Source organism: Anser brachyrhynchus (genome assembly GCF_964034855.1).
Source record: "Anser brachyrhynchus genome assembly, chromosome: 22".
NCBI classification, from domain to species: Eukaryota; Metazoa; Chordata; class Aves; order Anseriformes; family Anatidae; genus Anser; species Anser brachyrhynchus.
The window spans coordinates 7763586-7790588 of record NC_137715.1 but is presented as its reverse complement, the minus strand read 5'-3'; the positions used below and the strand labels follow the sequence as shown (position 1 = coordinate 7790588).

The window sequence follows — 27003 nt, the reverse complement described above, 5'->3', positions numbered from 1 at the left end:
AGACAGTGGAAATGGAGACATTATTACAATTAAAAAGTGGGAATTTGAGTTGCTTGGGCAGAGGTGTTGCTTGTGCTCGCATGAGATATACGAGGTTTTGCTGCAGAAATTACCATAATGTTCCACAATAAGGAGATGCTGTCCTGTATGGCAAAAGCAAAGCCCTGGCTCCCTCCAAAATGCCGCCAGTCTTTGAAGGCAGTGCACATAAAGCTATCCACTGCATGCAGTGGCTTTCCAGGTGTATGCAGGGTCATTAAAACAAGTACTGCAGGGCATCATGTCTCCGTAGCATGTGTGTGCTTAGCCCAGGGCAGTATTAGGCTTTATGGAGCTGCAGGAAAACTTTTTTCTCGCTCTGCATCTCTTTGCATTTGCATTTCTTGCTTGCCATGCTGAGTTTGGTGGCTGTGCGATGTACATGATGTCTTGTTGTGTTTGGGGATGGCCGCCAAAGCCCAAAGCATTAATGCTATGAGGGCGAATCCTTTGCATAGCAAACCACGAGGGTGACCGTGTTTAACTCCGTGACAAGGGCAGCAGCAGAGGCTATCGGTACGGACTGAGCTGACAGAGTATCCCGGTTGTTTTCAAAATGAAATACAACCTTCCTGTTCCTGGGGGGTAATCATCTCCCTGGCCTCCTCATTAGGTGCATTTTTTTTGTCTGCTTTCCATTAAAAAGTGATTAATGAGAGCACTGGAAATGCTCGCCTCTCAGAGCCCACAAGGAGCACAGCGCTTTTCCAGGACCAGAGCCCAAAAATAGAAGCGGTGTTTCGTCAGATGATTTGTTTGTTTGCCCACAAAACCTGTGAAAGCGTGTTATTTACCTTTCGCTGTGTGAGGATTTCTAGCTTAGCTCGGAAGGCACAAAGAAATGCATCAACCTCAAGGGTTTTAGTGTGTCCTCGTGTTACGGGAGCTGTGGTGTACCCATAAATGTCACTAGCAGGATATATGTGTTCCGAACGAAATGCAAAATGTGCAAGGCAGATATGGGCTCTGAAATAAGGAAGACCATTGCAGAGTCACATGAACAGTGAGAGCACCAAGGACCAACACACATTTGTTAAAAGAGACGTTGGATAAACTTGATAAGATGGCAAATTATAATGCCAGGATGCTCCGGCAGGGAAATGTGTCCTTCTGCTCCCCATTTGTGCAACTGCCTGGAGACATTCAGGTTTGCAAGGATCTGGAGCACCCACAGTCCAGGATGCTCTCATTTGCTCAGGGCTCCAAAACACCTGTTCAGCATCCAGTCTGCACCTTACTGAATATCCAGATAACTCGTGCAGAGTTTTTTGGGCCTCAACCACTACCTTTCAATTGCTTTGAATCTTACTGGGAAGAAAACAACCACTCATTCATTGCTTCCTGAGTCACCACCTATTTGAATTTTGTCCAAACATCAGGGCTGCAATGGCACTCCAACCTCACAATTAGAAAGAAGTGTGAAGTTTGAGAAAAGCCCTGTTTGGGCACTTCGTAGTTTCAAATCAGGGATTTGTGAGGATCGCTTTGGGGTGCCACAGCAGAACTGGATATAACCTTTGCTCTGTAGCTGGAAACGTTCTGCAGGGGAGGACTGAGCTTCTGCGGTGGTTTGTGAAAGCAAGAAATGTTTTTCCTTCTGCTTTTACATTATTGCTGAAGTGCATAGCCAGGCTGGATGGCTCTCCCAAGGCTTGCATGAGGTTTGAGCCAGGACATAAATCAAATAAGCACAGCTCCAGGGAGGGTGCTGAACAAGTTCACCTTCATTCGGAGTTTCTGTACCTCTTTACAAAACATTGGTTCAGTGGCAGCGTGCACAGATCTTGGCACTTTATAGCAGTCATGGAGCAAAGCGAAATAAACCTCATACATCTTTGTATTCTCATGCAGAATCCTTATTCAAGCTGTAAGGTTGCTTTTCTTTTAAGGCATCCTGAGATTTGCTTGGTGGCACTGGCTTGTTCCTGCCTTCCGCTTGCTTCAGTTCTTCTGTTTAGAGGAGCTGAAAACATGTTGCTCTCTAAATTAATGTTTTCAGGTATCTCCTTGCGCTGTTCTTTAAAACCAAGCTTCCAGAAAGTAAATTAAATTACAAAGGAGCTAGGAAAGGGAGCTGGAGTCCAAGGCCTGCGCGGCAAATGCAGTGCACCCTTGCTGTGACAACTGTCTGGACACATCGGTGTTGAGAAGGGGACAGCCACTGCTCCTTAAAGGTCTTGCAGCTGCTGTGATGTTCCACCTGCCCTCCACCACTGCCTTCGTACAGGGTTTGGTCTTCAGGAGGATTTGTCCCTTGTTTTGTAGCTCCCTGCCCAGCACAGTGCATTCTCTGTATAACCCCCCCAGCCCCGGCTGTTTGTGGATCTCTCCGAGTGGGGTGGGATGCCCAGGGAAGGACTGTCTCATCTTTGTAATGACTTTGCCCAGGAAAGCGTGATCTTCAGCCCCATTTTCCAGGTGTTAACGCACGCAGGGGGTGTGGACCCCAAAACAAAAGGGTCTGAAATGCCGTCGATGCTGTGAGCTGCTTTTTTGTGTGCCCCAGGCTTCCCCAGTGTGGGCAGGAGGCACCCCACGTCCCTCTGTGCCATCAGAAGGCAAAGTGCTTTTCCCTGGAAAATGCTTTTCCCCTGGGGGGGGAACACAAAAGAACATTGAGAAAGTATGAATCCAGCAGATACTGGAAGTGCATGAATTGATAGGGGAAAAAAAATCAAACCCCTAATTTTCTAGCAATGCTGGGGAAAGGTTTCTGGCTTTCAGAAGGGAGGATGCACAAACCCGCACGTGCCAGGCGTCGTGCAGTGGCTCCCTGCACGCCCCTGGGATGCTCCTGTGCATTGCAGGAGCCCTTCCTCAGCCTGGGAGACTTAGGGTGTTGTTGAAAACCAACACTTCAATAACCCCTTGTGTTCTCCTTTTAATTCTTATTTAAACTCAGTGTTTAAATTGAGGGAATAAGCAGCTACAATACTGAATACAGAGAGGAAACAGGCTTGAGTCATGAAAAGGTGATTATTTATTTGTTTATTTAACTTCTTTTCACGGTGGCACCAGGCTTTCACTAGTGGGAGGCACCCCGATGCCTCAGCAAAACGTGTTAAAACGTTTCTTGAGAAATCCCAGCCAAAATCTCAGACCATACCAAATCTGCTGCTAACCTGTTGCTGCTGCACAGGGCTGGCAAAGTCTGTTTGGGAAATTGAAGCTGACTTGGGGTCCAGGATGTTGAAATGCAGTGGTTTGGAGTAGTTTGCAATGGTTTTGGCTGGGATCAAGTGGAGGAATTTCTGCAGCACATCCCAGGTGTTTCGGGAGGGCTATGCAAAGCTGGGAAGGGCCAGGATGAAAACCTTCCTGCAGATCTTGGGGTTCGTGTCCCTGCCATCCCCCTTCTCTTTAGCCAAGTGAAACCTTTAAAATACATTGAAATAATGAAACAGTAGTTTTTTACAAAATACTGCCTTTATTAAAACATTTTGAGGAGCTAAATTTAAAGCATCTGGAAAGCAGAGAGCTCAAGAGACTGAAGCAGGGTCAGGAGAACTGCCTGAGCAGAGGGAGGGGATTATCAACTATCTTGATGGCAGGACAAAGAGCAAGGAGAAGAGGTGAAGCATGGCCAGATATTGCAATATTCAGTTTTATGAATATTTTTTTAATAATTTGAGTAATTAGGCAGCGGGAGAGAGGAGATTTACAGCACAGCCCGGGCAGCAGCTGAGGAAAGCATCTGAAATGATGGCAACCAAGTGATGGCAAGGAGGAGCCAGGGGGCAGAGATCAGACGACAGCCGTGCATGGAGACGTGCTTCATGGGCCCTATCTTCACCTTGTTCAAGTTGTTTTTTAAGTCCTGAGTCTTGAAGTAACGTGTGGAGTCTTGAAATAAAGCCGCATCCTCTGCTGTGCAGTTGGTGTCAGCACGTGGATAGGAGTAGGGGGCTTTTGGTTGGCGTGACATTTCTTGGTCTGTCCTTGCCCTGGGAGACAGGCTTGGCTTCGGGAAGGGATTCAGGGAGCTGCTGGCATCCAGGGGATTTTGCAGCCCGACACAGACAGAGCTGAGGAGCTGCTGGGTGTGTTGTGGTGATGGCTATCAGACCACTCTGTAGGTCTCTCCTTGGAGAACAAACCACCAGAGGGGAATCACTGATGTTCACACCCGCTTCACTGCCTTGCTGCAGACAGCTGTGAAGCGAAGAAGCCTCCCTGGCCTGTAAGAGATGTAGGGTCCAAACCTCTCCTCAGGTGGGAAAATTAATCCTTTCATATAGCCACAGGGGACCTGGTGCTGGGGGCAAAGGGGGCTTCTGCTCTAGCTCACCGTGTCAGCATCCCTTGGTGCTGAGATGCCGGAGAGGAAAACTGCTTATCCCCAGGCGCTCCCACTTCTCCTCTCCTTACCCTCTCACGTGGGAGGCTGTTGCTTGCTTGGTGGGTTTTGGTGCTTTTTTTTTTTTCTTTTTCCATTTTTCTCAAACACATCTATCTTGCCTTACTCATGCAAAAATCTGTCGCCTTTTTTTCCACACCTGCTTGTTGAGCTGCTTTCGATCTCCCAAAGACAATCTGTGGCACCGACAGTATTAATATTTGTGCTAGGCAGACTTCATGGGTTCACATCTCATGCAGAGAAATGCATTTACTCAGCCTCTTGCCCTCCTTGTGCTTTTAAACTGCAGATTAAATGCAGAGATGTCGCACAGCTCACACTTTGCACTGACCTGATGCCAGGAAGGGACCTCGGACACGTGCCCAGCCCGGGGTGTGCACTTTGGCCCCTTCTAGCAGGTCTTTTGCAGGGATTGTTGACAGCTCAAGATAATAATAAGCTTCATTTTTGTACCATATTCTCTCCTGTCCACAGGGCAATTTCATGCTTTATTATGATTTCAGTGTTTTAGTTTATGCTGCAAGTGGAGAATTATGTTAGGATTCAGAGAAGCTCATTAGAGCGCATTAAAGCTCTCTGCAAGATGGTTTTCCGGAATTAGAGGCTTTAACCTTGTTTAGTTAAAATTCAAAGCCAAATTTGGCCACTGCAGGGCTGGAAGCGATAGTTCATTCTGAGGTTAATGCTCTTTATCAATTCACTTTAAGTTCCCTTCACTGTTTCACTGGCTGATAAAGCATGCTCATCCAGACAAGTCTGTGCTGAGGAGCACAATGAAGCCAGCCTGCTCCTTCTGCAAGCCTCTGTGTGCCGTGGTGCTTGTTGCAAAGTTTGGTAGGTTTTGGACAGTTTTTGGAACAGTTGAGCATAAAGTTGTTTTTTTCTCCAGATGTGCTGTGCTATATTGCCACTGTCTTTCTGCCCTGGGAGCAATGTGAGTGATGGCTGCTGATGCAGGGATGGGATTAATTGCTGGTTGGAGGAGATTAGCCACCGTGTACCTGCCTCCTTCCTTGCGGTCTCTTTAAAGCCTAACTCTCCACCCCCAGGTAATGTCTTGAGCTCTGTCACTTCTTATTTTGTGCTTATGTCAGCTCAATTTTGGCTTCAGGGAGTTGGAGCTTCTTCTTATTGTTGCTGTAGCATCTAGCAAACCTGTCTTGAACCAAGACCCTTTTAAACACCTGCTGGAGAACAGTAATAATCCCTGCATCCTTGCAAGCTGCCCATCCGAGTTCTTGCACCCACAACCGCAAAGTCCCTTCCCTTCGTGGGATTATTATCTACATAGTTTGCTTGGTTCTGGGGTGATGGTACCTCCCCAGCACTAAATAGGTACTGCCCCACTGAGAGCATCCCTTGCACTGCCAGGAATGTAACTGGCATGGGTAAGTAAATTTGGTCAGTGCTTGTAGTTGATACATGTTTAGCATACATTGAAAAGGGATTTGAGATTAGGAGCCTCATTCTGCAGGCGTCCAGGCAATAGCAGATGGGATGACAGAGTTACAGCGGGAGAGCAGCAGGTCACTGGTGTGGATGGGGTCAAGTAAGATGAATGACGTGGCTGAGGCCACGTGGAGAGTCAGTAGCAGACATGGAGACGGGTGACGGTCTCATGGCCTTTTTTTTCCCAGTACTGCATCCAGGTCTGGGGCCCCCAGCACAAGAAGGATGTGGGGCTGTGGGAGCCAGGCCAGAGGAGGCAATGAGAATGCTCGGGGGCTGGAGCAGCTCTTCTGTGAAGAAAGGCTGAGAGAGCTGGGTGTGTTCGGCCTGGAGAAGGGAGAGCTTACAGCAGCCTTCCAGTGCCCCAAGGGTGCTGCAGGAAAGCTGGGAAGGGACTATTTGTCAGGAGCGTGGTGACAGGTCAAGGGGGAACGGCTTTAAACGGAAAGAGGGGAGATTGAGATGAGATATCAGGGAGAAACTCTTCCCTCTGAGGGCAGCGAGGCCCTGGCCCAGGCTGCCCCAAGGAGCTGTGGGTGCCCCATCCCTGGAGGTGCCCAAGGCCAGGCTGGATGGGGCTGGGGGCAGCCTGGGCTGGCAGGAGGGGTCCCTGCCCCTGGCAGGGGTTGGAACAGGATGAGCTTTAAGGTGCCTTCCACCCCAAACCATGCTGTGATTCTTTTTGCCTAATAGGAAAGAAAAACCGGGCTTGAGTCTGCTTGAGGGGCTGAAACCAGTGTCCCAGATTTTGGCAAGGAAATCAATGCTTCCCCAAGGAGACCTGCTTGGGGACCAGAGAGCTTTTGAAAAGCTCCCGCTCATGTGTGGATTGTGAGGACAGCAGGAAGGCTGCCATGTGCCTGTCTTCCTGAGGCTTTAAGACTTAATTTTGGGAGTGTTTCACAGCAAGTATATGTATTAAACATTGACAGCATTGCCTGTCACCTTGCTTAGAAAAATCTTAGATGAGGAATGGGGCAAAAGCAAGAAAACTGCTCATCTTGGGCATTAATCACAGCTGTGCCAGGAGGACCAATCTATCAGTGGGCTGAGCAGTTGTGGAGAGGCCCCACATGCTTCCCTGCGGGATGGCGATGCAGTTCTTTAACTTGGATTGCTCTTGAGACCTGTGGGGACAGTGGCTTCAGTGCCCTTTTGGGGTCCCGTGTCCCCCAGAAGAGCAATGGTGGTTTAGGCAGGGTGCTTTAGTCCCACAGCCATTGCTATTCTTCCAAAATGGGGATAATTATGGATTAACAGGTGCTGGTAAGAGGGACAGGGCACAGAGCAGCCTTGAAGCATCTGGGCTTTTCTGCATCTCAAAAAGCCCCAGATGCAATGAATTTTGGAGCATGATTGCACCCCAGCTATGGTGTTTCCTTGCGTGGAGAATATGTTCCCTGTGCTCTGAAGCAAAAACAGCCTGGCCATTTGTACCATGCCTGGCTACTGCTGCTTGCACAGTCACAATCTGCAAAATCACTTTGTAAGTAAATAACGACCACTCCATCTGGGAGGCTGGGAGCCGTTATCTTTCTGAATTAACTTTGATCGTGCTTTGTGTGTGGGCAGAGGCTGGTTGGGGTTAGTGCAGGAGTCGAGATCTGAACAACAAGTTATGAAGCAGGTGACTCACTCCTGGTGAAAGAAGCCAGTGGAAAAAAGATGGACATCGCTATGGCAGAGGGTCTGGCCCTGTGGCACCCACCTGTGGCTCAGTGTCGGGGCTTGGTTCAAGCCCGGGGCGGTGGGAGTAGGTGCAGAGCATCGCTCTGTGCCAAAGGCATCACCGCAGCGGGAGCCCCAGCTGCCTGATGCTTCCTTGGGGAAGATTTTAACGTCAAGAGCAGATTTGGGAGTTTTGCATAAAATCTGATAAAAATGAAGTGATGCTCCCAGGGTGTCAGCAGCATGCAGGGTGGGAATATCTGAGCCACAGATTTCCCCCATAGCAAAGCGAGTTAGACCCGCTCAGGCACAATTTGTCTTATCCGAAGGTGCACATGGAAGGGAATGGGTGACTTGTGTCCTTGCAGCATCCCTGCTTGTGTACCTGGCACATTGCTGATAGGTAACATGAAGTGAGATTAATTGCATTCTTGCTGTCTAACCCCCCCCACTCTTCAAAAGCACCTAGAAACATTGCCGTGGGGGGCATACTGTGCTTTTTCTTGCTTGTTCCTGGATTAACAGATTTGTTTCATGTGTCCACCAGCTACAGGGGAGAGCAGTGGCAATGGGGGACCTGCACACTATGGGGATAAGGGGAGACGAGCTCTGAAGGCAACTGCTTGTGGTCCTAACAAAACACACCGTTTAATCTAGCACATGCATACCCAGTGCATGCACAGGAGGATTATTAAAAGACTTACTAGACCCGGAGGTCCTTAGACATGCTTTCCTCAAAATGTACTGACCTGAATAAGATGGAGCGGGTAGCCATTAACACTGATTAGCTAATGGGGTCTGTCTGAGCTCATAAAAGTCGTGAAACTCTGGGTAATGTGATAACACCAAGGAGCAGTGCAGGGAGGGCATACTGCTTGGGGAAGTCGAGCTGGCGGTGCCACCACTACAGCAACCACTTGGCAGCAAGTGCTCCAGTTATTAAAATTTTAACATTAAATAAAACTTTCTGGACAGAAAGTCCCCACATTAGTAACCTTATTTTTTATCATTCTTTCTTTCCTTAATCAACAGGTTATTGATAAAATTGTGAAGTGCAAATAAATGGGGAACCAAAAAGTGTTAAAAAAATCTTCCTTTTCTTTGTGGTTCGATAACCACAGCAGCAACTGGTTTGCGTTGAGAGGAAAAACAAACAAAAAACACACACAGACACACACCCAAATCTCCAAGTACAGAGCTGATGCATGCTGGGGGTTGGATGGGACTTGCTGTGTTTGTGGGCAAATCGGCTTTTCTAAGGCATCCCCCAGAGACTGGGGCAGGGATGTGCCACAGTTCCTGCATATCTGGAGGCAACCCATTGGCAAAAATATCAAACAAAAGTGACCCCCAGGTGCTGCACGAGACACGGTTTTGCGTTGACCCATGGAGCCGTGTGAATGCTGCTCTCCCTGATGAGTAATGGAGCAGAAATGTTTTATTCGCTCCCCAACCGCTCGCATCGGTTACCCCTAATTTGCCCTCCATGGTGTCTGATGCCTGGCAGCTTCTTTCTGTGTTCTGGCAGATTTTTTTCCAATAAGGCAGCGGTTGTGAATTGAATTATTCATTCAAGGTGAAACACTAATGGAGGTTTATTAAGAAAATCTGATTTTATGATGTTTGGTCACTTGGAGGCAAAGAGCTTGCTCTGATGTTTGAGGACTGACAAGCAACACCATTGGAAATGAGGATTTTCAATGTTCTTGCACTATTCAGAGCTCGAAAGGTGGCAGGGTCACACATTGGTATTTAAAACATAACTTTAATGAATTGTGAGTGGTTTCTCAATGGCATGGCACCAAGTTGTAAAGGATTATTTCTTCCATAAAGCAGAGCAAATAGCCTTTGAAATAATTACAAGTACTATAAACATCACGGTGTCTAATCCCAGCCCTGCAGGAGAGCCATGGTTTGGGGGTTTTGTATGGTTTGGGGGTTTCGTATGGTTTTGAGGATCCTTTCATGGTGCCAGCTGTAGGCAGGATGTGTTGTGGTCAGTGTCCTAAGGACACTGACCCAAAAAATTTTTTGCGCCAAAGAGCTTTCTGTTTAAGAAAAAGAGCTTGCCCCCCAGGGGGGTTTGCACATCCCTGACCTGAAACACAAACTGTGGGGAGGGCAGACTAAAAAATAAATGTTATTAGCACTGCTAAGCCTCCATTCTCTCATTGTGTATTGAAATATATCTTTTCCCTACAACTTGGCATTCTTTCTCAGAGATGATGCAGCACAGAGTGGCTCTGATTGCAGAACTTGGCATAAGATGAAGGTGCAGGATTTCACACCTTCTGTGCTTGCTTAAAGTCTCATGAGACTTCCACACAGGGAAAAAAAAAAAAAAAGGCACCAAAAGCCCATGCAAAAGCAGAGATTTCTTCAGCTGGAATCCTTGTAAACCAGATCTCAGCTGCAGAGGCTGCTCCAGGTGACTCCAAGCAGCTCATCTGCTTTCTCGCAAGCTTCCCTGAGGGGGGACATTGCAGCCTGGGCCGTGCATCCTGCAGCCTCCTGCAAAGCAGTTGGCCGTGGACAACTGTTGAACCCAGCTGTAACTCCCAGCAATTGAGACGGGAGCATTTTATAGACGAGCCAAACCACTATGTTGCAGCCCTAGCTGTCAAGGCAGAGGTATAAAATGCAGCTCAAAACCAAATTGCACAGCCCTACAGGCTGCTGAAAAGCAGGGCTTCAGAAAGCACGTTGCTTGTATGGCTTCAGAAAGCAAGTTGCTTTTATGGCATCCTGCAATTTTCTGCATGGCTGACTGCCACCCTCTCTGTATCCTGCACCAGAGAGGCCAGCATCCCATGGCCCCCTCTGACATCCTCACCTGCTTTGCAAACACTGATGGTTGTTGTCCGATTTATTGTCTCCAAGTTAAGCTCCAGGCATTGTTCCCTGCTTGTTTAGCTTATACCTCATGGCATCGTGGCAGGAACTGAGAGCCTGAGTACTCCTGAGCTGAGGTCCCTATATTGTCCTTCATATTTCCCTTTCTTTATTTAGAGAGAGGTGTTTCATTAAAAAACATGTGGAGAAGCAAACATCATTTGAGCAAGGTCTACGTTAATGTCCTGTGTAAATGTAAATTGCATGCTTAATTTCTAAGCATAGGTCAGTTCGGCTGCTTAATTGAGATGGGTTTGAAGCAGATGTGCATCGTGTCCCTGAGGTATGGAGTTGCCCACAGTGGTTCTGCACACTCTGCTGCTTTTGATGGTGTAGAAACTGAGGGGGAAGAAAGTTTGCATTTGCTTCTTGAGCCTTTATTTCTCCATGGCTTCTAGCAAAACCTGATATGTCTCTGCTGTTTTGATTTTTTTTTTCTTTCCCATGGATGCTTGCCTTAATGCACTTATCTCCTTAGGAGACTTAGACTTAAGGAGAGAAATCCATGCTTCACCTTCCTGCTTTAATTGCAATTGCAACCCTTTGTCCCAATGTGTGTCAGAAGGGAAAGGTTGTAGGGAGTTTTTCACTTGTGCTCGTTTTCCAGTTCAGGTTTGCTTGTGTGGGGTCGGCCGGTTGCCTCTGCAATTTGTAATTTGCTTCTGTGCCAGCTCTGTTATTACGTTAACAACAATAAGCTTTCAAGCTGTCAGCCCCTGCTTTGGTGATAATAAAATATGCTGCAAATAAGGCAGCCTTGCAGAGCAGCCACGCAGTCCAGGAGCAAAGGGAAGTAACCTGATGCAATGACTAACTAAATTATAAGGTGTGGAGGGAGTAATGACCCCAGTTATCACATTGCTTTGCAGAAGCTTTTAGCATTTTAGACAGCTGTGGTTGCTCTAACCTAAAGCTGCTTTGCTTTTAATTGACTAATAATTACTAATCCCTGAAGATGGCTGTGGGTAGGGACATGGGACATCTCCTCACTGGTTGAATAGTCAGGGGAGATCCCCTCTTGGTTTCATCTCTGATAATCCCTCTTTCCTGATTTGCGCTGGGTTCATGGTGCTGTCGATGAGCAAAATGCTTGTGTCCCCTGGCACTGGTCCTTTCCCTTCTTGTTGTTCTTCCAGACTTCCTTGGTAAATGGTTCCTGTAACTGCGTGTTGTGCTTGAGATGTGTGTCTGCCTTTGCTGCGTACAGGGCAGCTTGTCTCCTCATGGCACATCTCCGGTGGAGGAGCTAAGCCCTTCTGGGAAGGAGCAGGACACGCTGGCCAAGACCCACTGAGTCACTAAGCTCCAGGAAGACCAAGGGGAGCAAGGAGCATGTCTTGCCCCGAGATGCTCGGCTGTTTGTTATTGCACACTGCATTGCGCAGCACATACGATGTTTGATACATCCCCTCTTGTTGAAACCTTAAAGGCTGGGAAGTGAGGTTTAGCCGTGATGGAAGACATTGCGGTGGTCATGCCTGAGGCTGCAGGTTGTGATCATTTTGCTTTGTGAAACTATGGCTCCAAGCCCAGCCTTGGACCACGGTGCTGGAGCAGTGGCACAAGGGGACTGTCCCTGCCCCAGCAGGTTGCAGCCAGCTCTCATGGGAGCATCAGGCCCACAGCAGGGTCATTTCGAGCCTTTATTTCTTGCTGCTGCAGATGTAAGCATGGAGAAAGGAATTACCCTCAGTAGGGGTGAAAGCAGAAGTAGGATAAGTGACCATGGGGAGAATATCACACAATTGTCTTCCAGGGTGAGCTGCCTTTTGGTTTTCTGGCAGCCAAAGCTAAGAAAGTAAAGAGAGCGGGACCATCTCCATGCAGTGAAACCCTCCCTGCCCTCCTCTCTCTTTCCTTCTCCTACGTTACCCGACTTTTCCTCCACCAGCTCCCTCCCCTCTTTCTGTATGGTCAGGGACAGGTCAGCTGTGAAAGCTGCTGTGACCAGGCCAGCTCGGGCTGTATTAGTTCAGACGACAACGATCTGCAAGGCTGACTCTCAAGAGCTGACTTGGTTGGGAACAAACATCTGTAAAAGCCTTCGACAGAATGTGTGCAGCTTTCCAGGATCCAGCAATGCTTTTAAGAAGCCACCGGGGAGACATGAAAGCGCAGAAAGCTTCCAGCGGCGCTCGGCCTCGTTTTCTGTGTTTCTGATTTTGCTGCGGCGAGGCCACGGCTGCTCACCCAAGGCCGAAGGACTGCCTGGTGCAGCTGCAGGGCAGCAAATCTGGGGGGGGGGAAATACAGGAAAACTGCCCAGATTCAAACTGCATCGCCCTGATGAAGCTGTCACATTCCTCACTGTTGTTCTGCTGCTTCTTAGCTCTTCTGCTACGACTTTGATGGGATATAGGGAGGCTCTGCAGATAGCTGCACATAGATGGAGCTATAGCAATGAGTGGTTCTGGATGCAAAACCAAAATGTCATTTGTGGCTTCACCTGGTCCAGTGAGAAATGCCACATCCCCCCTCTGCCAAGCACCCGAAAGAGGGTCTGTGTGGCTTTAGCCACTTCAGCAATGCTTGTCATTTCTCTCGTTTTTCCTGGTCTTTTGGGACAGACCGCATGCCCCCAAAGGCTTGCTGGGATTTACTTCACCAATGGCGCAATGTGCATAAAAAGTTTTATCTTGAAGTTGCTTTTTAAGTTTCCCTTTGCTTACCCAGAGATAATTCTCTAACAACGTAGCTTCGTTAATCTGTCTGGCACGTGGGTTGCATGGTAGCTTTTTCCTTCCAAGTGAAACGTCCTTTGGAGCCCTCGTTTCAGCCCGTTTCTGCTGCAAAGAGCTTTTCTGCTGCGGCCAAACATCGCTCCCTGCTTTACATCCTTCTGCAGGAAGTCCTTTGCTGCAGCAGCTCTGCAGGCCCTGTGCTCACCCACAGCAGCGTTGCCACCCCTGTGCAGCATCCGAAAAGGCAGCTCCTTGCAGCCCCCACCCCCTTCCTGCTCCTGAGCACTGCCTCCTTCCCTGGCCACTTGCAGGATGCTGCTGCTGCTTGTGTTGGCTCTCAGGTTTCCTCTGTGGGCATCACGCAGCTCGATCTCCTATCCCCTTTTTAGGCAGGTTTGTTGTAAAACTACCTCGAAAGTCCACCAAAGCTAGTGAAATAGCCTTTCTTATTGATGCCACTAAGGAAATAGACCTGTGTGCATTTATGTGCTGGACGTGCAGGATATCGTCGGGAGTATAAAATGCTTCAAATAAATTCCTCGAAATGGAGAGAATGAAAATCTTTATTCCGTGATTGCTAAAGATCCAAGCCTTTCAGTAGTTAGTGTCAAATTAATTACAAAATAAAGCCTTTACATTTCTGAACAGCTGGATTTTACATTTTTAGAGTTGAATTTTGTTCCTGATTACTGTAGGCTTACTCTTGTGAAGTGAACCATAAAATAAGACCAGGGGAAAGTTGGTAAGGGAGTCATAATATCTGTAATTTCAGGCATTGACTGTTCTGCACGTTCAAGGGATTGTTCCTTTTTTATTTTTTTTCTCTTTTTTTCTCCATAGTAGGTATTTTCTCCTTGTGAAACTTTTCTCTCATGCTTTAGTAGGGTAGGAGCCAATGCATGTTGCTTGCATAAAGGTTAAAATAAAAGGCAAAGAGAGTATATATGTGAAGACAGTATTTCACGGAGTTGCCTTTGGAAGCCTTTGTTCTGTGCTTTTGGGGTCATTTATGTTTGGATCAGAGGATGCTCCAGTCACTGGCAGTGGCAGCTGGCCTCCTTCAGAGCCCCTTTGGTTGCTGCCCTGGGGACTGGCGCTGCAGTAAATCAGAGCGAGGCCAAAGCAGTGCTGTAGGGGGGTACCCCGGGGAGTGCTTGAGAATAAATATACCAATGTTTTGGGTGCAGGTGCTCAAAACTGTGCATTATTGCAATCTGCTGCCCCTGTAGCAGCAGTCATTGGGCTTTACAGCAGGGCGGTGGCTTCTGTCCAACTAGTGCCTGCCCCATGGGTGGCACTGCATCACTTGATGAAATTAATGACTGGTGAATTTAGCACAAATAAAAAGCCATACTCCATATACAATCCGTAGTCAGCCTCCAAAATTGACTGCCACAGCTGTTTGACCGCGTGTTTTTAAAGGATCTGGATTAATTTTACAGTCAGCAGTGGGTGCGGTTCTGTGAGGCGCTGCCGTTTGCACACGATGAGGCTGTGGGTGCGAGGAAATGCTGCTCCTGCCCAGTGCAGGCTTGCCCAGGGGTAATAATTCTGAATATCTTGAGGTTATTACAAACTCAAAGCAACTAAAAGCACTGAAACGAGCCACATTGGCTTTGTTGTTACTTGCGCTCAGCTCCAGTTTCCAGGACTCCAGCTTGAAGATGCTCCAGAGCCCGAGAGGTGGTGACAGCAAGTGAGTGTCTGTCTGCTTGTGCTCTTCCCCCCATGTGTGGGGGCTGTCTCCAGGCCAGGCTGTCAGCTCTGTGTCTGAAATGCCCCAGGGAGCTGGCAGTGCATAATTGGAAAGGGTGTTTTAATAAATAAATAACTAAAAGCCCATCTTCTAAATGTAAAGGTCATCCCATCCATCATCTTGGAAATAATTGAAAAAGAGCCAGAAGCAAAGACATGAGGACAAAAATATATACAGCCTGGTGCAAATATCTGTCTGTTCGACCCCATGTAGGGCTGGTGATGCCCAGGGAGGTGAGACCCCAGCCCAGTCTGGCTCCTCCCATCCAAGGAGAGCTGTTGGGAGCCAGCATGTTTTGTCTTGCGTTTTCCACTCCTTTTGTAGCCTTTCCCAAGAGGCAAGCAGCTAATTCCAACTTCCCCTGGCTGCAAGGATGCAAAGGCTGGGCGCCCCGAGGAAGGGAAAAGGCTGCCCAGTGCAGAAACAGCATCAAATCAGCAAGCTGTAATTAAAAAGTCCAAGCACACTGAATTGAGGGGAGTTTTTGTGCATGATAACCAGTGCAGGCTCCTTAGGGCAGACAAAGCATATGCATATTTTGGTGCTGCTGCTCACGTCTCTTAGGCAGGGAAACTGTTTGCCGTAAAGAGCTTTGAGTCCCCCTCGAGTGTCAAATTTGCTGTAAAAACATAAAGAAGTAGGTGCTGGGCACCTTTTGGTAGCAAGTGACCATAAATAGACTTTTCAGAGGGCTCTGCTGTAAATATCTGTGTTATGTTTAAGGACAGATGCAGAGTGAGCTCCTGTCTCCTTTGTGTCCTGTTCCACACCACATTCGCTGTAACGGAGCCATCTCCCTGTCTCTCTCTTTTTGCTGCGTTTCATGAATTTATGAAGCAAAATGTCCCAGGGCTTGGGGAGATCCTCGGGCAGTGCTGCTGCAGGCAGGATGGTGACCGTTGGTATATTTAAGCCAAAAAACCATGTTTATCAGCATCTCTCAGAAAGGTTTTGAGTGGAATAAAGAGTTAAAAGGAGAAAAATCTTGCCTTTCGACTAATTGTGGTCAGGCTGGCTTTCACTCATCACCAGTGATGAAGCGGGTTGGCCCTGGAGGAGGGGTGCAGGTTTGATTTCACATGGTTTGATGCACTGTGTTGTTTGATTTTCTTTTTCTTTTTTCTTTTTCCTTTGCATTTATTTGCGTTTTGCACTTACATTTTCTTTTTGCCACTGTTCCCTTCAATAGCATTGCTTTTCCTTCAGCACACTGTAAGAGCTGGGGTTTTGCTGTGTGCATGATCCTGGAGCTTCGATCGAGTCATTTGGATATGGTTACTAGCAGTCGTGTGGCCCCGCTGTGTTTCTGAAAGGGCAACGTGCTGCTTGGTGCTGTGGCTGTACAAATAATAAATAGCAGCTATAAAACCTCTTGCTGAATTGGCTATTTCAGCAGTAATTTACATTAAAAAGGTAAATGAGGTTAATCCTTCAGCCAAAGGAAGCTCACATCGTGTCTGTGCTGGCCTGGCTGCAAAGGCTGTGGATGTTGTGGGAGGTTGGAGAGTACAGAATAGAAAATTTTGTGATTTTTTTTCCTAATTTCCCCCAGAAAATATTCCATCCCTTTCCATGCAGTCTTTGTACGGCTGCTTCCAAAAAGCTGCCCTGTGTTGAAAGCGCCCTATGTGTGTTTGCTTTGAGAAGCAGAGCGTGGCTGCAGCTGCTTGCCTTGTGCTAGTAAGTAGTCCAAACAGCCCAAATCTAATTCAATCCGCCATAAAAAGTCATTGGGAATGATCTATATTAACCCAGCAGGAGTCGAGTGCAGTTGCTGAGAGCCTCATCATTGCCTGGCTGCTGTCGTGGCCGCAGATCTTGCTGTGAACAGCCCCTGGTGGAAATGCAGGACCACGATGCTCGGGTGCAGCCCACACTGGGCTGCGATATCGCATCCCCTGTTCTCCAGCATGGTTCTGCTCTCAAAAGTGACTGTAAAAATACCAGGGTCTTGTGCCTGCTTTACTGCCACTCAGTGATTCTGAGATCCAATCCATCCCCTTTACAAGCATGACATTTTTTCCCCCTGCCTGCCTATACCAGTTTACCCTGGAATCACACAGTTAAGTCTGTTGTGTCCTCAGCAATGAAAGTAACCCAAAAATGCAGTCGCATCCCTGGCTGTGCTTGCTCTGCAAAACTTATAGAAGTTCAGAGCAGAAACATTTGACTTCTTATGGACAGCAAGTTGGGGCTATGGTTACAAATTCTCTTTTTGTAATAACATTCACTCTGAATTTTGGGCATGACATTTTGTATACCTTTCTGTAAGCAAGTGGCCATGCAGTGCTGTGCCTCTCTGCACTGACTCGTGTGGTTTAGACACATGGATCCATCCCTAGATCTGTCTGTACCAATATACGTATCTCCCTTCCTGCTATGTTCTTGCCTTTCCCTACTGATTGCAGGAGGCTTGGTAGCAGAGTCTGACTCCAGGTTTTACTATAGGGACCTAAAGCTAGGTGGAATAAAATCCACTTTAGCTATTATTTTCGTATTTTCCCTGCCATGAGGGGATCATTTGTTTGCAACTGTCACGAGGAACGATTTAGCACCAGGTGGGAAAAGACAGGGCAGGGTTCTGGAGAGCTTCAAGGGGCCTTCGCATTTTGGCATGCAGCAGGGAGCAGAGAGGCGAAGCGTGATGGGATCGCCATGCTCCATCCCAGGAGCCAGCACACGGAGGTGGCTCTGGAACACTGCGTGCTCCATGAGCGCAGTAGCCAATGCTTGGACAGAATCTCACCCTACGAGGTAGCGGTTCCATTGGTTGTATGTTGAAAGCTATAGTATTTCACCTAATTGCAAGCCTGATTCAACTCAACAAAACTCCCACTGTCTGCCTTCGGAGCAGGATGATATAAACATGGCTATCAAAGCTGTGCTCCTCATGTTACCATAATTTCTGAGCACCTCGCAGGCAGGAACGCAGGTGTCCTCACGTGCTCCTGTGGAACAAGACACTGCCAATAACCCTATTTTACCTGTCTACATACTGCATTTTCCATGGGAGGTGAGACGTGAGGACTGCCTGTCTTGCTCACCATCCTGCAGGTGGCATGTGCATGAGTGATGGGGAACGGCTTTGCATGCACAAGTGATGGGGAATGACTTGGCATGTGTGATGGGGAGTTGCTTTTGCTTTGCTTTCTATGCATGAGCGATGGGGAGTTCTTTGCATGCACAAGTGATGTGGAGTTGTTCTGTTTTATATGCACGAGTGATGGGGAATGGCTTTGCTTGCTGTGATTTTCTGCACTGGACAGCACTGGGGCATTGCCAGGAGATCTACACGCAGCCAGTGGGTGCAATAACAACACACCACGTATGTGGTTACTTTGAAGTTTGCTCTTCCAAATAACGGAGCCATCACAAGGGAGCCAAAAAGAGCACTTGTGCTAACTTTTGAGCATCTCTAACTAAAGTGCTTGGAATTGCATTACGGAAACATCTTTCCTCAATTGACTGTAGAGAAAACTTGATAGCCTAAACGGTGCTGCACTGAATTATGGCTTGATTATGTGCCAGCAAGAACCTGCAGTGCGAAGCCCTCAGTGCACGTGCATCAAGAGACACAGGTCATAAAACCATCACCCGACCGTGTGGCCGTGGCTGTTCACACCGGCCGTAGTGGCCAGGCTGGTCCTTAACGCCACCCCACACTCCTGGTGGGGCCAGGCTTTGCTTTTTCTCATGACCCAAATATTTCACTTCAGACAGAAGCTGTAAACACTCAGGGCTGGAAGTGGTAAAAGCCTCCTGGGGTTTTAGGCTTCGCTGGGTACAGAGAAATGCTGTTTTCTGTTCGACATTTAGTACTCATCTCCTCTGAGTAAGGATGAAGGAGCGGTTGCTGTTTTTTCTTCAGAAAAGGCATGAGATGAATTTGTCCTGCTGGGAGTATTTGGAGCTTTTTGTTCTTCTCATGAGGCTGACGCTTCCCTTCGCGCGGGCTCTGCAGAAAGGCTGGGCTTTCATACAGCGATCGGCCTGAAAAGCTCCAGGCATGAGGATGGCTTGATAGTGAGGAGCAGACATTCCCAGTGCTGGCTGGGGGGGAACCACCACGTGGCTTCTCAGCGTCTCAGAATGGTTGCAGAGGGGCTGAAGGCCACTGCTAGGGAATCTCAAGTCGATCTCACTATGGATGTCCACGATGGACAAGCCCATGAGAATTTCCCCATCTCTGCTTTGGCTTTGGGGTGCTGATTGCTGGTTTTAAGGTGCATGGAGGTCTGGAGGTGGGTGATCAGCATTTTCAGACCTCATTTTGGTACATAACCTCCTTCCTTACCTGGAGGGTTTTGGGGTAGATGCTGACATCTCAAGTCCAAATGTTTTGTCCACCCTCTTTGCTGAAGCTCCACAGTGCTTACATAAGTATCTTGATGTGGATGGGTGCTGAGGGGATCCATGGGCACCCGGTACGTGCTCTCGAGGTATTTTTGGCAGGGCCAAGGAGCAATGTTGCCACTGGTGATGTGGTACGCTTCAGTCCCGGAGCTGCAGCTACTTCTGAGTCGTGCTGCCACTCGGTAAGGAGTTCAACAAGGGTAATGAAGAACAGTTCATTAAATGAATCAGTGGGGAGAGGTTAGGAAGACAGATTGTAATTATTATCCAAATGAATCCTGGCCTTCACACCATAAGCTGGCACCTGTTAAAAGGCTCCAGGGCTCCCACCGCTGGGATGCGCGGAGCTCCTGGTGGAGGGACGGACAGCCTAGCTGAGCCATAGTGGTCACAAAGGAGGACTGAGCACACTGAGTCACCCGCTTTGCTCCTCTTTCCACGCCATCTGCTGCTTCCTGAGGGCATCGTCCAGGTTTTTCGGCTTCTCTGACCTTGTTCAACCGGAGTCTGGCAATATCGCATCCCCAGCCCGGCATGTCTCAGGCTGCTGACCTCTTTTCACCCACATACACCACATGTTCCTACATGCCGAGTGGCCTTACAGTTGTGCCGGGATATTGATTTTCATAAGATGTGAAAGCTTTTGTAAAAAAAATAAAAAATAAATAAATAGTAGAAAGAAAACATTAATATGGTCTTTTAAAGAGAGCTGAAGACCAAGGGAGGGTGGTGTTGGTGTTATGGTGTGCAGCAGGTTCCTGGAGGTACAGTGGATGCTGTTCTGCAGACCAAGTCTTGAGATATCGAGTTTACGATTGATTCACGGGTTAATTGGTGTTCTTGTGGAACATGAGCCTTTGTGGGAGCAGGCAGATGTTGTCCCTGCTACTAACGAATTATGGTCAGGTGGGACACCACTGCTGTCACATTGCTGTGCATCAGTTTGTCATGGGTGGAAGTAATTAGGGCCTGATGGGGATCAGAGGGAGGGGAGCAGTTCCCTCAGTTTATGGCTCAGCATAATTCTCAAATATTTGGAGCTTCACCATTATAGTTTATTCATTTGCTGCCAGAATCTTAGTGCTATATTTCTTTTTAAATATCCACTCAACTAGTGCTAAATTGCAATGATCGCTGTGGAGGTGATTTATGCCAGCTATAAGGACCCTCCATAAGTACTCACCATTCAAACAAATGCTTGCACCAATATGCCATTACAGGGAGTGGCTGATTGCACAAATATGAAGGAAAGGACAATATCTCGTAGTGAATTAAACGTGCCAGCCTGTCGGGCTTCTGTGTTTGTGCTGCTAGAGTTTAACTGCACTTGAAAGGTAGAATGCAAGGGTATGAGCTGTCATCTACTGGGCAACATTTAATGCCGTCCTATAAAATAAACAAATTAGAAACCAAACCAGTGGCAAAAACTGGTTTTGAAGGCAGAGGTCAATGTATAAGTAGAGTTATACATTATATAGCAGCTTGTCAGCAACGGTAGACTTATGGTTGGGATGCTGGCTCCTAGTTTGTAAAAAAAAAAAAAAAAAATTAATGCTAGCACAAGACCACCTTAGCCTCAGGCAGTACCTAGGACTTCAATAACTTCTTATTTAAAAACAGCAGACTTGTATAACAGAGGAGCTGACATCCTGCTGCTCCCGTGCAGTTGTACGGGAACAGCGCCCAGAGGGGTGTGGGCAGACATCGAACCGATTTCAGCAAAACATCTCCCTGTCTTGCCTTGCAGGGCTGCTTGACAGCCCCACTGGGATGTCTCAGTCTTGGAGGCCAAAAGGAAAATCCTGTCCTTGTAAACACATCTCTGACAACTTCTTTGGCTCTGCTTTCCAGAGCTCCGTCTCCATCACTCTTCTCCATTGCGAGATTAAACCTGACACCACAAAGGATGGGTGATATTTTCCTTGTCTGACATACTTCTGTGCCAGGTTTCCGATAATACAAAACAAGCACAGATTTAAAGACAAATCCACGGCTGCTCTTTGAAGGGGAGAAGATGCCCAAACGTTTCATCTATATGTGTTTTCCCTCCTGGTTTACATTAACGTTTGAAAGAGCTGCACCTTGCGGTTGACCAAGCAAATTGCCTTTTGAATACATGGGCCTATGGGTTTTTCATATTCCCTTGGTGGTTTTGTAAGTCTGAGCTATATCGTCCTCCCCAGCAAAGAGGATGCCCCAAAGGCTGGTGAGGTTCATGTGTCCCCTGCCCTCCTCTGCAGGGCTTTGAGACCTAGCCCGAGATGTTGCTGTAAAACCTGATTTTACAGCACAGTGCAGTGGGGGGCTGAGATGCTGTTAGCTTGTGTCCTCACTGCTGTGCCCAGCTCTGGAGACCGTGCTTTTTGCTTCTGTGGGTTGAGGTGCCCCAAGGCACCTCCCTGAAGATGCCACCAGGGCAGCGGGAATGTGGAGGAGCACAAGGTGCCCAAAAGCACATCCATACCAGCACTTGAGATCAGGAGGTTTGGGTGGGAATGTTATTGCCAACCCCACCATTCTGGGATGGACTCTGCCCTCTTGGCCAGGTAAGCATAGTGCTATGTTTCTTCTGCTCCTCAATGCTGGGATCCCCTCTTTGAATCGCCATCCCTGGAGAGATTCAAAAACCACCTGGATGTGGTTGTGGGCAATCTGCTATAGGTGACCCTGCTTGAGCAGGAGTGTTGGACAAGTGACTTCCAGAGATCCCTTCCAATGTTCCATTTTACCTGTCTGCTTCACATCTGTCTATCAAGTTTGGTTATCTTTTATTGGAAACCTCCCAAGAGAAATTTAGTGCAATTTTAAAGACCTGATCAATTTTTTTATTTTTTTTTTCCTCACAAAAATCTTGTCTCTGCCTGGGATAGGACTTTGATTCTTTCGGTCCATCTGCACTTAGGTTTGGAAGGGAGGTGAAGTCTTTTCTGCCCACTAGGTGTGAGTCACCTCCATACCGAGCTGTCACTGCTGTCTAGTTCTCCTTTGGAAAGAGATCCCCTTGGGATTTGATGCTTCAGAAATCTGTTTATTGTAGGCATCCGTTGCAATTTGCTCTTCGCAGCCATCATTTTGTTTTAAATAATTTACTGCTACCTCCTGCCGGAGTGTGAACAAATGAACCATTGTGATACGCTTGCAGAGAGCCGACTGGACGGTGCTGTTCCTCACACCTCAAGTGAAATAACGTCATGGCTCGATGCCACCGTTGTCTCAGTGAGGGCCACAGGAGAGCAGTGCTGTGTGCAGGTGTCAAAAACTCAGAAATAAGGTCTTCTTTCCTTCTGAACAGGATCTTTTCCCATCATCTCTTGTAGGTTCCTGCCCAAACACATCTCCATGCTCCTTAGCTCCATGTTCCTGTTCTCCTGGGCCTGTCTTGCTCTGGAAAGTCTGCTCATTTTTCTTTCCATTCTGTTGTCCATGATGCTGTTGGGCATGACTTGATAAGATGCATCTCTGAATCTTTGTATCCCACAGTTGCAGAGAAAAAGGTTGTGAAGGATGCTAATTTACCCTCTTTTGAATGGTTAGTACCTTAATCTAACAAATAATGTCTTACCTTCTCAGCGAGCTCTAGCCTGCATCTTTGTCTGGATTTAGAGAAGTAATTTACAGACTTCAAATTGCTTGCTTTTACCATTATTTTGCTCCATATTGAAAGGATAATTTATAATCAGATACGCTTGTCCTGTGTATGCTGGTTGTAAACTGTGAAATACCTTTTTCTCTATTACTCCAGTCAGGCTTGCTTGTGTTTTGAATATCAGTCCTTGTTGGCCTATTTGTTTGACACGCAGCAGGAGCTATACCTGTGCCTCTGAGCTCTTGAAGTTATTGTCTTCTTTTTTGTACATGGAGTGTGTACGGGATACCCATGCTCAGCTTTTTAATTCCCCAGGATACACGCTTTATTCCTTAGTGTGTCAGCACAAGGAAGGGATCGCTGTATCACTCAAATACTGTTTCATACGTTTTGACCGTGTTTACCTTCGCGCTTAAATGGGTGCAGAGGAGCTGTCAAAAATAGCCAGAGATTCATCAAAGGAAAAACTTGATATTTTTGTAGACAATTCTCAAGGCACATGTCTGTATTTTTTTTCTGGCCTGTGCTGGGTCTCTTTTTCATTTTGAGTTAAAACATTAATAACAGCAAGAAGCGCTGTTTTCCCCTAAGACAAATGCACTGAGGTTAAATCATTCTTGTTTGCCTCATGTTTACTGTCTCGGGTGTACCACAACAGCTACTAATTGTGATGTTACCCTTTCCAAACGGCTCTATCCTTTTATCTGGGTGATTCGATAATGGTCTGAATCCTTCCAAATCCATGCCCTGTTATCAGGGAGCCAAAAAGATCCTGAAATCGAGAGAATCTACTGAAAAAGCTTTATCTTCCTAAGCAATCTTTCATAGCGAGGGTGAGAAGGTCAGGAACAGCACAGCCCTGTTGAATGTAAATTGAAATGAATGTGTATAGATTTTTGAACTTGGCAATGCTTTTTTTTAAATGCTGATATAAATAGACTTTTATAGCTGCTTAGGGAGAGATGGAAAGCCTTGTGGTTGAGGTTCTCGAGAGAGGTATGGGTGGTGGAAAGAACTCACATGGGGCTTGAGGCAGAAGGCAGCCAGAAGTGGGATACGGGTGCCACATGAGATATGTACCACAGAGGAAAAATAAACCCGCTGAGGCTCTATTTAATGCCTGCTACTCTCCACAATTCCCTCCCAAGCAGTGGGAGTTGGCCCCAAAGCCTTTATCGCTCTGATGCCTCTGCAGGTGTTTTCAAGCTGGGTTGAAACGCCACATCCGTGCTCCATGCAGCATCGTTGGAGAGCAGGGTGGGTGGAGTGTGCTTCCTGGGACACGGAGAGGTGGCACGTGGGGGTGAAGCTCCTGGTGTGGGGGTGTCCTGCTGTGTGCAGTGGTGGTGGCTGCTGCAGCTGTATTTTGGGTGCAGGAGTTAGCAAGAGGTGCTCCTAGGTAGGCAGGGCAGGGTATCCTGCTGTAATGCCGCAGAGTGGCTTTCTTCCCTGTCTTTTTCTTCTTCCTGTCCCATTTTCTGGTCTTTGCTTGTTTCCTTGGTTGATTGATGAATTTATGGCTCCTTTGTGCCTGGGAGCAGGGCTAAGTCTAGCAGAAGACTGCCTGAAGGCATCCCCTGGTTGCTGTTTCAGCACCAGCATCGCTATCCGTGCTGTAGGGCTGCCTTTCCCCTAGGTTCCCTGAGAACCTTATCCTGCAGGGAAAGGCTCTCATTCCTTCAACCTCAGTTTATTCTTTCATTTTCACTTCTCAGTGCTGTTCAGGCCTTGTGGTGCTCTCCCTTTGAGAGCTACTGTTTGCAAGTGGTGGGAGCAGCACGCAGCCAACTCACATCCCCACTGGAGGCATCCACGTGGGATTTAGTCAGATCAGGAGTGAGCTTTGGGAGCAAATCTCCCAACCATTTCCACTTACTGTGCTTTGCTTTGCATTGAGGAGCCACCTTGGGCTCAACTCCCTGTGGAGGAAACTTAGTGGGAAGATGTGGCACCTAGACTTGGGACCAAGCTCAAGTTGGTCCAAAGGAGTAAAAAGCCCTGAATCAAACCTTAGCATCATGTCTTAGCATCAAGGACAGCAGGTCCTCCTCCCTGGCTGTTTTGCTCTATACATCCTTCCTGGTCCATGGCTGTTTGCTGATGTGTCCCTTGTTGGTCTCCTCTGAAGCACCACTTCTTTGCTTAGCTGCTAAGCCTGGTGGTGACCCCAAAGTTTTCATGCTGTAGGTACTTCAGCAAAGATGCCTGATGCCTTGTTAGGACAGGAGTTCATGTTCTCTGTATCACAGTCATGACTCTGGTGCACTATTTGGCTGTACAAAACCACAGGTACTGCAGAGCTGAAAGGGCGGATACGCGTCAGGAGCCTTTGTGAGGATTGGTGCTTAATGATGGCCCTAATGAGCAGCAGAAAATGACCGGGCTTCCTTGGAAACATTTCCTTGTAGTCCTGGGAGTGATGTCAATGCTAGATTTAAGCTGTGTCTCAGGTTGTCCCCAGGGCTCGCTGTTGCCTTTGATGGTTGCTTGCTGAAGGTGGAGAGGATGGGGAAGGTCCCTTCCTTTTCAGCTGAGTTTGATTTATTTTTCCATGGTGGGGCTTGCAGAAGTGCAGCCAAAGTGAGCCGTGGACCCCTGTCGCTTGTTGTTGGATGAAAATGCCCTAAATGGAAGTTTTATACTTAGAATTTTACAGCTGCAAAGGGCAATATAAAAAGCCCTATAAAATTGCCTGGATTTATTTGGCTAAAGGCTGCTCTGGGTGCATCAGAATCTAAATCCTTATTCAGCATTTACAGTGCGCTTTGCTTTATATATAAGCTTGCTTGTTTTCCCATGATTTTCACTAATGTAGGTTTTCTTCTTCCTGTATTTTAAGCTATCCTAATTAGAAATTTGTGACTTCTGCCTTCACAGCCTATCTGGGAAAACCCATCTACAGGCACTGGCTGCTAACACAGGCTTACTATTGTTCAGATTATGCTTCCAGCTTGAATGGTTTAATAGGTCAGTCAAGTATTAAAAAGAGATTTTCACTTGGGTAAAATCTTTTTAAAAGGGCATATTTTTTCCTGCAAGTGCTTTATATTCTCTGTGTCCCTTTTGCTCCAATTGGAGTTTTTTAACTTGAGTATGATTTCATGCCCCAGCATAGCCTCGTTTTCTTTTCACCTGCTTCCCTGATGCTGCGCTTTATAAGGCATATGTCAATATTTGATAGGAATAAATTGATGATGACTCCAGCTTCTGTGTAGCTTTATGAATCATCCTGGGGTCGTGTGATCTCAGCAAATGCGTTAGCAACTGATGATTTCTGCCGAGGCAGATGGGACCACTGCCAGTGTGCCGCTTGCTCTTGTGCTCCCTTCAGACTGAGTATTCATTAGCGGCGTTTGCCAGTTGCTTACTGATTGCCAAGCCGGACTTTCCAATACTGCGAGGGGCGACTCAAAGGCGTCTCGTGCTCCCTGTCTCAGGCCAGCGCTGGGAGTCGTGATGTGCGATGGGGGGGAATTTCTGAATGTTGCTGAGCCCAAGCGTGGGGCCAGCTGAATCCCCATCAAGGGGTTGCCTGGGGAGTGTTGGAGTGAGGATAAAGAGGATATTGCATTTTTCTGGTGTCTGGAGAGCGCAGGCATCATTCCCATTTTCCCCTGGGTGCCAAGCAGCGGGCATGACCCATGCCTACCGTGTTTGATATTTGGTGTAAGTGAGATGACTCCATAGCAAGTGTCTACCGGGACAGTCCTGCAAGCTCGTACCTCTCCATATCCACTCATCTCACAGAGCTTCTGTGCTGCTTCAGGGGCTTGTCCCTAACTTGCCAGGGGTCAGTGGGGACATCAGCACAGGGACCCACTGGATCTGCTTGGAGTCAGGGTGGGCTTCGGAGCCAGCCCGTGCATCCCCTGGGGACTGGGGAGGAAGGGTCTATCCCTGCAGCGATGAGCATACGGTGGGGGTGGGTGGAGCACAAAATGGGGGAATCGTGCTGTATTTTAGTACAAGCTCAAATACAGCTTGTGCCTATGTTTCTTGGAGAGGGAACACAATGTGGATTGGGCCTGATGAAGTCATTTGTTCACTGCTCTAAAACGTCTTTCTCTTTCTTTTCTCCATCCTTTATTTTCTGTAAGGAGAGCACAATATGCTACATTATTAAACCGGGGTAGATTTGTCAGAAGATACTTCCCTTTGAGCCACAGCACATGGATGTTCCTCATTGTCCTGCTCACCTTTGGGTGGGAAGAGGCATTTATTA

At 47.5% G+C, this 27003-nt stretch overlaps 1 protein-coding gene across 2 annotated transcripts in view; it reads left to right on the top strand.

Moving 5' to 3' along the window:
- Positions 1-27003, top strand: part of LOC308181640 (acid-sensing ion channel 2) — a 526264-nt gene that overhangs the window by 455777 nt on the left and 43484 nt on the right. The window lies entirely within an intron of this gene.